Source organism: Trichomycterus rosablanca, chromosome 14 (assembly GCF_030014385.1).
Source record: "Trichomycterus rosablanca isolate fTriRos1 chromosome 14, fTriRos1.hap1, whole genome shotgun sequence".
Classification (NCBI taxonomy): Eukaryota; Metazoa; Chordata; class Actinopteri; order Siluriformes; family Trichomycteridae; genus Trichomycterus; species Trichomycterus rosablanca.
Window position 1 is genome coordinate 25,660,266 of NC_086001.1, and position 13,944 is coordinate 25,674,209.

A 13,944-nucleotide genomic window follows, 5' to 3' on the forward strand; every position below is an offset into this window, starting at 1 on the left:
GTTATAAATGTATTTGATTATTTATAATGTTATAAATGTATTTGATTATAATGTTATAAATGTATTTGATTTTTTATAATGTTGTAAATGTATATTATTATTTATAATGTTATAAATGTATTTGATTATTTATAATGTTATAAATGTATTTGATTATTTATAATGTTATAAATGTATTTGATTATTTATAATGTTATAAATGTATATGATTATTTATAATGTTATAAATGTATTTTATTTTTTATAGTGTTATAAATGTATTTGATTATTTATAATGTTATAAATGTATATTATTATTTATAATGTTATAAATGTATATTATTATTTATAATGTTATAAATGTATATGATTATTTATAATGTTATAAATGTATTTGATTTTTTATAGTGTTATAAATGTATTTGATTATTTATAATGTTATAAATGTATATGATTATTTATAATGTTATAAATGTATATGATTATTTATAATGTTATAAATGTATTTGATTATTTATAATGTTGTAAATGTATATTATTATTTATAATGTTATAAATGTATATGATTATTTATAATGTTATAAATGTATTTGATTATTTATAATGTTATAAATGTATATGATTATTTATAGTGTTATAAATGTATTTGATTATTTATAATGTTATAAATGTATATTATTATTTATAATGTTATAAATGTATATGATTATTTATAATGTTATAAATGTATTTGATTTTTTATAGTGTTATAAATGTATTTGATTATTTATAATGTTATAAATGTATATTATTATTTATAATGTTATAAATGTATATTATTATTTATAATGTTATAAATGTATTTGATTATTTATAATGTTATAAATGTATATTATTATTTATAATGTTATAAATGTATATTATTATTTATAATGGTATAAATGTATTTGATTATTTATAATGTTATAAATGTATTTGATTATTTATAATGTTATAAATGTATTTGATTATTTATAATGTTATAAATGTGTTTGATTTTTTATAGTGTTATAAATGTATTTGATTATTTATAATGTTATAAATGTATTTGATTTTTTTATAGTGTTATAAATGTATTTGATTATTTATAATGTTATAAATGTTTTTGATTATTTATAATGTTATAAATGTATTTGATTATTTATAATGTTATAAATGTGTTTATTATTTATAATGTTATAAATGCGTTTGATTTTTTATAATGTTATAAATGTTGTTGATTATTTATAATGTTATAAATGTATTTGATTATTTATAATGTTATAAATGTATTTGATTATTTATAATGTTATAAATGTATTTGATTATTTATAATGTTATAAATGTATTTGATTATTTATAATGTTATAAATGTGTTTGATTTTTTATAGTGTTATAAATGTATTTGATTATTTATAATGTTATAAATGTATTTGATTATTTATAATGTTATAAATGTGTTTGATTTTTTATAGTGTTATAAATGTATTTGATTATTTATAATGTTATAAATGTATTTGATTTTTTATAGTGTTATAAATGTATTTGATTATTTATAATGTTATAAATGTATTTGATTATTTATAATGTTATAAATGTATTTGATTATTTATAATGTTATAAATGTATTTGATTATTTATAATGTTATAAATGTGTTTATTATTTATAATGTTATAAATGCGTTTGATTTTTTATAGTGTTATAATTGTATTTGATTATTTATAATGTTATAAATGTATTTGATTATTTATAATGTTATAAATGTATTTGATTATTTATAATGTTATAAATGTATATTATTATTTATAATGTTATAAATGTATTTGATTATTTATAATGTTATAAATGTATTTGATTATTTATAATGTTATAAATGTATTTTATTATTTATAATGGTATAAATGTATTTGATTATTTATAATGTTATAAATGTATTTGATTATTTATAATGTTATAAATGTATTTGATTATTTATAATGTTATAAATGTATTTGATTATTTATAATGTTATAAATGTATTTGATTATTTATAATGTTATAAATGTATTTGATTATTTATAATGTTATAAATGTATTTGATTATTTATAATGTTATAAATGTATTTGATTATTTATAATGTTATAAATGTATTTGATTATTTATAATGTTATGAATGTATTTGATTATTTATAATGTTTTAAATGTATTTGATTATTTATAATGTTATAAATGTATTTTATTATTTATAATGGTATAAATGTATTTGATTATTTATAATGTTATAAATGTATTTGATTATTTATAATGTTATAAATGTATTTGATTATTTATAATGTTATAAATGTATTTGATTATTTATAATGTTATAAATGTATTTGATTATTTATAATGTTATAAATGTCTTTGATTATTTATAATGTTATAAATGTATTTGATTATTTATAATGTTATAAATGTATTTTATTATTCATAATGTTAAATGTATTTAATTTTTTATAATGTTATAAATGTATTTGATTATTTATAATGTTATAAATGTATTTTATTATTCATAATGTTAAATGTATTTAATTTTTTATAATGTTATAAATGTATTTGATTATTTATAATGTTATAAATGTATTTTATTATTCATAATGTTATACATGTATTTGATTATTTATAATGTTATAAATGTATTTGATTATTTATAATGTTATAAATGTATTTTATTATTCATAATGTTATAAATGTATTTGATTATTTATAATGTTATAAATGTATTTGATTATTTATAATGTTATAAATGTATTTGATTATTTATAATGTTATAAATGTATTTGATTATTTATAATGTTATAAATGTATTTGATTATTTATAATGTTATAAATGTATTTGATTATTTATAATGTTATAAATGTATTTGATTATTTATAATGTTATAAATGTATTTGATTATTTATAATGTTATAAATGTATTTGATTATTTATAATGTTATGAATGTATTTGATTATTTATAATGTTTTAAATGTATTTGATTATTTATAATGTTATAAATGTATTTGATTATTTATAATGTTATAAATGTATTTGATTATTTATAATGTTATAAATGTATTTGATTATTTATAATGGTATAAATGTATTTGATTATTTATAATGTTATAAATGTATTTGATTATTTATAATGTTATAAATGTATTTGATTATTTATAATGTTATAAATGTATTTGATTATTTATAATGTTATAAATGTATTTGATTATTTATAATGTTATAAATGTATTTGATTATTTATAATGTTATAAATGTCTTTGATTATTTATAATGTTATAAATGTATTTGATTATTTATAATGTTATAAATGTATTTGATTATTTATAATGGTATAAATGTATTTGATTATTTATAATGTTATAAATGTATTTGATTATTTATAATGTTATAAATGTATTTGATTATTTATAATGTTATAAATGTATTTGATTATTTTCTGCTTCAGAACTGAACAAGGATTTCTGCTGCTCCTCGTGTCCACGTTCCTCTACAACCCAAAATCAGCTCCACAATCACATCAAGAGCTGCAACCATGATAAATATGAGACTCTGGTGAAGATTAAGACTGAACATGAGGATCTGACGCCCACCAGAAGCTCCAGTAATCAGCAAACGTCCTCTGGTACTGTCAGCATTAACACCTCTCTCAGTCCCACACAGGAAGAAGGAAACGTCTGCTCACAGTGTGGGAAGAGCTTCAGGTTCCTGAGTTTTCTCAAAATACACCAGCGCATCCACACTGGAGAGAAACCATATCAGTGCTCACAGTGTGGAAAGAGTTTTATTACACAGAGTGATCTAAAAAAACACCAGCGCATTCACACTGGAGAAAAACCGTATTTCTGCTCACAGTGTGGGAAGCGTTTTAATGCACAGAGTAAGCTCAAAATACACCAGCGCATTCACACTGGAGAGAAACCATATCGGTGCTCACAGTGTGGAAAGAGTTTTAATACAAAGAGTGAGCTCAAAATACACCAGCGCATTCACAGTGGACAGAAACCGTATCAGTGCTCACAGTGTGGGAAGAGTTTTAATCAACAGGGTCATCTCAAAACACACCAGCGCATTCACAGTGGAGAGAAACCGTATCAGTGCTCACAGTGTGGGAAGGGTTTTAATACAAAGAGTGATCTGAAAAAACACCAGCACATTCACACTGGAGAGAAACCGTATCAGTGCTCACAGTGTGGAAAAAGTTTTAATCAACAGGGTCATCTCAAAACACACCAGCGCATTCACAGTGGAGAGAAACCGTATCAGTGCTCACAGTGTGGGAAGGGTTTTAATACAAAGAGTGATCTGAAAAAACACCAGCACATTCACACTGGAGAGAAACCGTATCAGTGCTCACAATGTGGTAGGGGTTTTAATACAAAGAATGATCTCATAACCCACCAGCGCATTCACACCGGAGAGAAACCATATCAGTGCTCACAGTGTGGAAAGAGTTTTAATACAAAGAGTGAGGTTAAAATACACCAGCGCATTCACACTGGAGAGAAACCGTATCAGTGCTCACAGTGTGGGAAGAGTTTTATTCAACTGAGTCATCTCAAAATCCACCAGCGCATTCACACTGGAGAGAAACCGTATCAGTGCTCACAGTGTGGGAAGAGTTTTAATCAACAGAGTCATTTCAAAATCCACCAGCGCATTCACACTGGAGAGAAACCGTATCAGTGCTCACATTGTGGGAAGAGTTTTAATCAACAGAGTGCTTTCAAAACACACCAGCGCATTCACACTGGAGAGAAACCGTATCAGTGCTCACATTGTGGAAAGAGCTTTAATCAACAAAGTGCTCTCAAAACACACCAGCGCATTCACACTGGAGAGAAACCATATCAGTGCTCACATTGTGGAAAGAGCTTTAATCAACAGAGTGCTCTCAAAACACACCAGCGCATTCACACTGGAGAGAAACATTAGCTGCATCCAGAATCGCATACTAACAGAGTCTGTACTAGATTGGAGGAAGTACGCAGCGCTTTCAGTACAGAAGTGTGCAGTATGCACACAACACTAGGGGTGGGCGATATGGCCTTTAAAAAATATCATGATATCTTAGCGATAATGATATTCACTCGGGATACATAAGAACACACTTGTTTTGCAGACACTCAGGAAATTTAAGGTACAAATATTACTAAATGTCCATTAAATTAAGCATCACTTCCAGTAGGGCTGGGTGATATGGTTAAAAAAACTCATATACCGCATTCCTAATTATTATGCAAATTGGATTTAAGTGTCATAAAGATTACATTTTTTGTTTCTCAATTTAACTCATGGATGGTATTGTGTCTCATGGCTCTTTGGATCACTGAAATCAATCTCAGACACGTGATAATTAGTTTGCCATTTAAAGGAAAACTACTTAAGAAGGCTGTTCCACATTATTAAGCAGGCCACAGGTTTCAAGCAATATGGGAAAGAAAAAGGATCTCTCTGCTGCCGAAAAGCGTCAAATAGTGCAATGCCTTGGACAAGGTATGAAAACATTTGATATTTCACGAAAACTTAAGCCTGATCTTCGTACTGTGAAGAGATTAGTGGCTGATTCAGTGCACAGACGGGTTCGTGCAGATAAAGGCAGAATGAGGAAGGTTTCTGCCAGACAAATTCATCGGATTAAGAGAGCAGCTGCTAAAATGCCATTACAAACCAGCAAACAGCTATTTGAAGCTGCTGGTGCCTCTGGAGTCCAGCGAACCTCAAGGTGTAGGATCCTCCAGAGGCTTGCAGTTGTGCATAAACCTACTATTCGGCCACCCCTAACCAGTGCTCACAAGCAGAAACGGTTGCAGTGGGCCCAGACATACATGATGAGTACCGTGCAACCCTGGATGGTCCAGATGGATGGAATAGTGGATGGTCACCATGTCCCAACAAGGCTGCGATGTCAGCAAGGAGGTGAAGGGCCTTCAGGGTTCCTGAAGGTGTGAAAATTACCGTGGCAAAGTATATAGAGTTTCTGACTGACCACTGGTACATAAAGAAGAACCGTGCCTTTCTGCAGCAAAATCATCTTCATGCATGACAAATCTCATGCTGCAAAGATGACCTCTGTGTCATTGGCTGCTATGGGCATAAAAGGAGAGAAACTCGTGGTGTGGCCACCAAGATCCCTGACCTTAACCCTATTGAGAACCTTTGGAGTATACTCAAGCAAAAGATATATTATGGTGGGAGGCAGTTCTCATCAAAACAGCAGCTCTGGGAGGCTATTCTGACGTCCTGCAAAGAAATTCAAGCAGAAACTCTCCAAAAACTCACAAATAATATCTTTTGATTTCAGTGAATGTGACCTGCCAATTCAACAAATGACTATTTTCAGTTCTCTACAACCTATAAAATATTTGGGAACTCTGTTGTGCATAATAATTTGGAACAGTGCATTTTGAGTTTTTTTTATTTTTGAACGGTTGATGACTTGAAAATTATACTGACTGTCATTTGCATCGACCATTTAGAAAAATCTGAGAAAAATATCAATTGCATAATAATTTGGAACGTGGTGTATAGTGTGCCTACTTTAGTTCTTACTTTGGGTGAATGTACTGATGTACTGATGAAATTCACTAACCTTTCTGTAGAATTTTCATCACCATAAAATACATCACACACTCAAAAAAAAAATTCGTTGGCTGAACTTAATTGAATTATGGAAAGTATTTCCACACAATTGTATTTATTTCTTTGGACATAAAGCAATTTTGTTTATCCAACACAATTTATTTAAGTAGTCTAAACTTAATTTGATCTGTTAAGTTTAACTCAACTCATTAAGGTAATCTGGACAAGATTTTCTAGTCCAACTTATTTTCCTTAAGTTGATGCAACTTATTTCATTTAAGTTGTTCCAAACCTAATGTACCATGTTGATTTAACTTATTTTACTTATGTTGGTTCTACTAATTGTACTAAAATTGATGTAACAATTTAGTTAATTTTGTTGATTTAACTTGTGATTTTAAAACATTAAGTTATTACACATAAATGGCAAGTTGATTAAACTCTTTTTTTTGTTATACCAACTGCTTTTCCCAATAATTCTACTTATCTTGAGCTCAATTAAAAAAAATAGTTTAAAATAGTTTGTTAAATACATTTTAAATATCAATTAGAAATGTTTATTTATAGAAAAACAGACAATCATAAAATTCTTCTCTTTTTTATTTCACTTCAGAAGTATTTACTTAAAATACAACATGTCAAGGAAACATTAAAAACTGTACAGACTGTATGAACGCACAAACAGCTCTTTACAGTAACCATGAACCTGTACTGTTTCACACGGCGAGCTGATTTCTTAACATTTGGCTGGCAGCTCTCTAAAACAAAACAAAGAAACAAGAAACAAAAATATTAATATCAACATTAATAGCGTTCATTTAAGGATTACAATAAAGCAAGCCAGCACACTCTTTGCTTCGTATGAAGGCTAGCATGCTAGCATGTAGCCTAAATACGGCAAATAAAGCAGCGCTGTTTGATTATTTATTTAGTGTCAACATTAAAATAATTTATTTTAAACAAAATTGTTAAGTAAAGTACAACACTTACCAACATTAGACTGGAGTTGGGTTAACGGATGAAAGATGAAAAAGCTCCGTCAGACTGGTGTACATGCTACTCAAACACAGCACAGTCGGGGGAATAAAGTTCGTCGACTTAGTTTAACAAAGGTTCTACTTTCCAAAAGATATTCGAGAAAGACAAGTTTACTTTTACAAAAAGCCTTAAATTAAAAGTAAAAAGTAATTTGAACACAAGAAAAAATGGCTACACTAAGACAAGAAAATTAGCTGAAAAGGGGCGGACTTACACGTTTATGGGAGGGGTTTTCTGCACAATTACTTAACTTTTTTAAGTTAATCAAAAGTAATATTTTTTGTTCAATGAACTTAAAACCTCGCGAGAGTTGGATAAACTCAATTTATTCTCTTTTATTTCAGTTGATTGATTTAGGTCAATTTAACAATTAGGATAATTACGTTGTATTAACACAGATATTTTAAGTACATTTTAAAAATGGGTCAAATCAATTAATATCAATTTGATTTGTTTGCTTAACAAGAACGAATGCCAATTCTTTGTTTTTTTGAGTGCAGTTTACAAACAAACAAAATTCAGAATAAGCAACAGAAACAGACACAGACTTACTGTCACTTTTAAACTACTACCACTACTACTACTACCACAATTACTGAACCCTTTCCATTATGCTTTAAACCTCAGTGTATATTATCTGGAAACAGATGCTCTTCATATAGAAATATGCTTTACATTTGCTTGATGGTAATAACTCGAGTAATAACTATAGTGTTTGTGTGGATTGGTTTAAGTGTTAGTTGCTAGGTAACCTGTGTTTGTGTGTGTTGTGGTTGTTTCTGTGTTGTAACTACAGCGCTATTGTAAATAACTAACTTATCACATGTATACATTTAGTGGTGGTAAATCCGGTTCATTTTATGAGTCAGTCACTCAGTAATGTGATCCGGTTCACTTGGGTCCCGCCCCCACCCGTCCAATAAATAAAATAAATTACTATTAAGCTGTAGGGATCCACAGACACATTATTAGGTTACAGATGTTTATTTTAAATTTTAATAATAATTATTGCAGTAATTTATTTTTATCATTTTGTTTTTAATTTTCTGTGTATAAAGTGAATTTTATGTAGGTCTACTATAAACCATTAGCAAATTACTAAATGTGGCTTTATTAGACTTTTACTGTAACATTAATATGTATAACTTAACAAAAATATATAGTGTATTACGCTAATAAACGTTTAAAATTATATAAAAGTCCAGAATCTGGCTTAAAGTCTCGAAATTTCCAGTTTTCCAGAAGTGTAGCATCTCTACTAAGAAAAAAGGATAAGGAATTACAATAATATGTGTTTGTGTTTTATTTAAAACCAAACTAAATAATAAATGATTTCCTCCAATAAATCAGCGCTCTGCCCAGCATGTAAAGACGGACCCACCTTGACCCTGACCAGGCCATCTCTCTCTCTCCTTTAGTTCAGCAGAAGTGTAACTGATATGATCCTGTTCTCTCTCTCTCTCTCTCTCTCTCTCTCTCTCTCTGTGTGTGTGTGTGTGTGTGTGTGTGTGTGTGTGTGTGTGTGTGTGCGCGCGCATGCGCGGCTGTGAGTGTTTGAGTGTGCGGAGCGTAGTGAGTGTGAGTAAGAGCGATATTCAGAGCGGTAGAGAGAACAGAGTGGCGACATTCCCATAGGGAACCGTTGGAAAGGGGGCGGGACATATTTTCTGTGCAGCTTCCGGGTTGTGGAGCTCTGTATAGTTCCAAACAACCCATAGAGCCCCATTCATTTCCACTACTTATCAAGCATTTTCACTGTATGTTGCTTTGTTTTTAAAAAAATATGAATTTAATGTCATTAATATACTTAATACTGTTATTGTTTAGCATTTGCTCAGCACTAAATGTTACATGTTTATCTTAATTAATAGGTATAACCCAATTTAGCTTAGTCAGTTAAGCTTAATTAATGACACTAGAGACTTTTTACCTAAAATGAGTTGATTAATCAAGAGTCTTGTTACAGAAATGATCATAAAACATTAGAGCCATAATAAATCATTATACTTTTACTTTCACACAAGTACATTTGAAGGTAAATTTAGTTTAGTACTTTAGTGGAGGTAAAGAGTATTTTTACTTTTACTACTACTTTTACTGGAGTAATATTATAACTTGTATATCTCTACTTTAACTCAACTACATGGTTTGTGTACCTTGTCCACCACTTACATTAGACAAAATGAACTAGTGCATATTAATAATGAATTCATTAATGTATTACATGTAGGAATCAATTATTAATCACTCATGAAATAAGAGATGAATGAATGCTTTTTCATGTACCTGCACTATAATGTTTTTGGTACGGTAGTGTGTTTATCAATCTGTTCATTCAGTGCAGGTAAACCTTATGAATCCAGCACATGACTTAGTGTTTAGCCAAAATGATTATTATTATGAATCCTCAGGAAAGTGAAGGGAGATTAGTTTATGCAAAAAACAAAACATAAAAAAACCTCTTTAATCTCTGTACTGTATATTGTCTCTACTACTTAATGATATGGCATTATGTAATGTATGCTAATATAATGTACTGTGTGTTAACAAGAACGACCTATTAACAAGTCATTATAAACATCAATCTTCCACTTTATATACCAAATTGACATTAAAGCAGATGCAGTAAATGTAAACGCAGTTGAAAATACCCAGTTATTTGCTCATAATTTTATTCCTGATTCCTATGAAGTTGAAGAAATTTTAAATGGAAGGATTTTAAAAGTGAAAACATTTTTTGAGAATGAGAATTATCTGTGTGTACGCTCCCACCAGTGCAGTGGCGAGGATTGTGTTTTTAGACAAATTAAATGATGTTATTGCTAGTTGTAGCACTGCTGAGCTTCTAATTATGGGTGGAGATTTTAATTGCACAGTGGACAATTTGGATAGGAATCATGAAGAACCTCATGTAGCCTCCCGAAAGCGCCTACGGGAGATGACTGAGACTAATGAGTTAAGTGATGTATGGAGATTTTTACATAAAGAGCAAAAACAACACACATGGGTCCACACAATAAATAACACGCTCTCTCTGGCGAGATTAGATCGTTTTTACACCTTCAAGCATCATATGTCATTTTTTACAAAGTGTTTTATCGTTCCAGTCAGCATCTCTGACCACAGTATGGTCCAGTGCCATATCACTAAGAATAAAAATTAAACCCAGAAGCACATATTGGCACTTTAACAATGCACTTTTAGAGGATGCTAATTTTAGAGTCTTTTATTTATTTTTGGAATGTTTTTAAATCAGAAAAAGAGTCTTTTAGTTCTTTACAGCAGTGGTGGGATGTGGCAAAGACACAAATCAAAATATTCTGTCAACAATATACTCTAAATGTTACTAAAGATATGATCAGATCATTGAAAGCCTTGGAGATAGAAATAGTGGAACTCCAAAGTTTGGAGGCCACAGGAAATGGAGGGCATAATGAAGCAATCAAAAAGAAAAAAGTTATAATGAATGACCTGCTAGACACTACAGCACAAGGGGCGCTGGTCCGCTCACGTTTTAAAAATGCAAATGAAATGGATGCTCCATCCAAGTTCTTCTTTGGTCTTGAGCAAAAGAATGGACAGAAAAGGATAATACATGCTTTGAATCTGGAGAATCTGGGGATCTCGTATCAGAGCCCAAGGAAATACGCAAGCAAACAGGCAGCTTCTACTCGAAGCTTTACAGCAGTGATCGGTCAGTGGCAACAGTAATAGAGGAAAGTTTCCTTTGTGACCTGCCAAAACTTTCAGAACAGACGGCGGAAGAAATGGCAACAGAGCTGACGCTCAGAGAACTCCATGAGGCTTTGCAAAAGATGGAGAATGGATGGGTGTCAGTAATAGATGGTCTTCCTGTAGAATTCTATAAAGCCTTTTGGCAGGACATGTTGGAAGTTCTTCAGGACAGCGTAAAAAAGGGGAAGCTCCCACTGAGCTGCAGGAGAGCTGTTCTGACCCTGCTGCCAAAAAAAGGAGACCTGACACACCTGAAAAACTGGCGCCCAGTGTCACTACTGTGCACTGACTGTAAGCTGTTTTCAAAAACATTAGCTTTAAGACTAACTAAGGTAATGGAACAAATCATCCACCATGACCAGTCACACTGTGTGCCTGGCAGGTCTATCGTTGATAACATACACCTAATTCGGAATGTTCTGGACGTCTCTAGGCTACTGGGTTTAAAGACTGGTCTTATTCTTTTGGATCAGGAGAAAGCTTTTGACAGGGTTGAACATGAATATCTGTGGAAGGTACTGGAGGGTTTTGGGTTCAACCCAGGTTATATAGCTATGATCAAGATCTTATATTGTGACATTGAGAGTATATTGAAGGTTAATGGTGGTTTATGTGCACCTTTTAAAGTATACAGAGGCATTCGGCAAGGTTGTTCTCTATCAGGCATGCTGTATAGCCTAGCAATTGAACCACTTTTATGCAAACTAAGAAAACAACTTTCTGGATTTACTTTACCTCAGTCCAGTGATTTCCTTTGTCTGTCTGCATATGCAGATGACCTTGTTGTAATGGTGGCTACACAGACGGAAGTTAATGTTTTAACTGATACCTTAAAAGACTTTGAACTTTTATCATCTGCTAAAATAAACTGGGATAAAAGTGAAGCCATGTTAGTTGGAGAATGGGACGGTGAGGAGCTGACGTTACCAGGAGGCTTAAGGTGGAGAAAAGGTGGTTTTAAATACTTAGGTGTTTACCTGGGTAACCCTGAGTTTTTAAGTAAAAACTGGGAAGGCACCATGGAGCGTGTAAAGGGCAGACTGAACCGGTGGAAGCGACTGATCCCAAAAATGTCATACAGAGGACGAGTATTGGTGATCAATAATCTTCCCTGTGGCATAGGCTGGCATGTGTAGACCCACCGCCAAATCTGCTCGCTAATATCCAGGCTCTGCTGGTAGATTTTTTCTGGGATGGACTGCACTGGATCCCTCAAAGTGTGCTTTATCTTTCAAAGGAGGAAGGGGGACAGGGGCTGGTCCACCTTGCCAGCCGAATTGCAGCCTTTCGCCTCCAGTTTATACAGAACCTTCTCACTGGACCCAAGAATCTGGTTTGGAGAGCAACAGCTCATGGAATCCTACAAAAAGTAGGAGGAATGGGTCTAGACAGAGCCTTGTTTTTAATGGATACAAGAATGCTGGACATTGGTGGATTATTATGGACTTTTTAAAATTTGGAATTATTTTAAAACGGAAAACAAAGGGAGCAGAGTGCTACAAGGGCTGCTAGGAGAACCCCTGATCTATGGGTCACGTCTTGACATCTCCAGTGTAAATGGCTACCAACTGTCTAGAACTCTGGTTACATCAAAGATCATCACACTACGACATCTGGTTGATGTCTCAGGGAAAGACTTTTCAAGAGCGGAGAACTTGGCGGCATGTTTGGGACTAAGGTCTCTGCGTGTTGTGAACAACCTCCTGCAACACTGAAGATCTACCCTTACAGCAGAAGAACGAACTTTACTTCTGGAATATACAACAGATGAAAGCAACACTGCAGATGAAGGAACATTCCCCCAGTTAAACATCATTCCAAACCTGGATGGATATGGGGTCCCCTTCTGCAATGTAGAGGTGAAGGGGACATGGACATTCATAGTGTGTCCGGAAAACTCCTATACAGAGCATGTGTAAAGGTTTTAAATAAGACAAAACTGAATATAAGGGTGGACACTCCATGGAGAAGTGTTCCGGGTTTTAATAATGATTTTAAACCAGAATGGAGGGCACTGTATAAACCACCTTTAACCAAAAAGAGTGCAGATATACAGTGGAGGATTTTATATGGAATTGTGTCACTAAACTCTTTTATTTGTAAAATAAACCCTAAAGTGTCACATGAATGTCCTTTCTGTTCAAAGAGGGAAACAGTTTTTCATGCATTTATGAATTGCTCCAGGCTGCAATCTCTGTTTTATTTTTTACAGGACATTTTTTAATCTTTTAATATTGGTTTTACCTCCCAGGTTTTTATCTATGGTTTTAAATATGCCAGGAGGGACAGGCACAAGTGCCAACTAATTAATTTTATCCTGGGTCAAGCTAAGATGGCTATTTATATAAGCAGAAAAAACAAAATAGCACAAAGCACTGACTGTGATGCATTAACAATCCTGAAAAGATTTATTAAATCAAGGATTATGGTCGATTTTAACTTTTATAAGAGTACAGGGAACAGTGACATTTTTAAGAATGTATGGTGCTGTGAAGAGGTTCTGGCTCCATAGTAGATAAACAACTCTCTTTCTCTTTATTTTGAATTATTTTGATGTAAGTGCTAGATATGTATTTATTGACTAATTTTTATTGAAA

At 31.3% G+C, this 13,944-nt stretch overlaps 1 pseudogene; it reads left to right on the forward strand.

The window, feature by feature from the left end:
- The window catches only part of LOC134326770 (zinc finger protein 850-like), a 267,899-nt pseudogene that overhangs the window by 121,371 nt on the left and 132,584 nt on the right, over positions 1 to 13,944 (forward strand).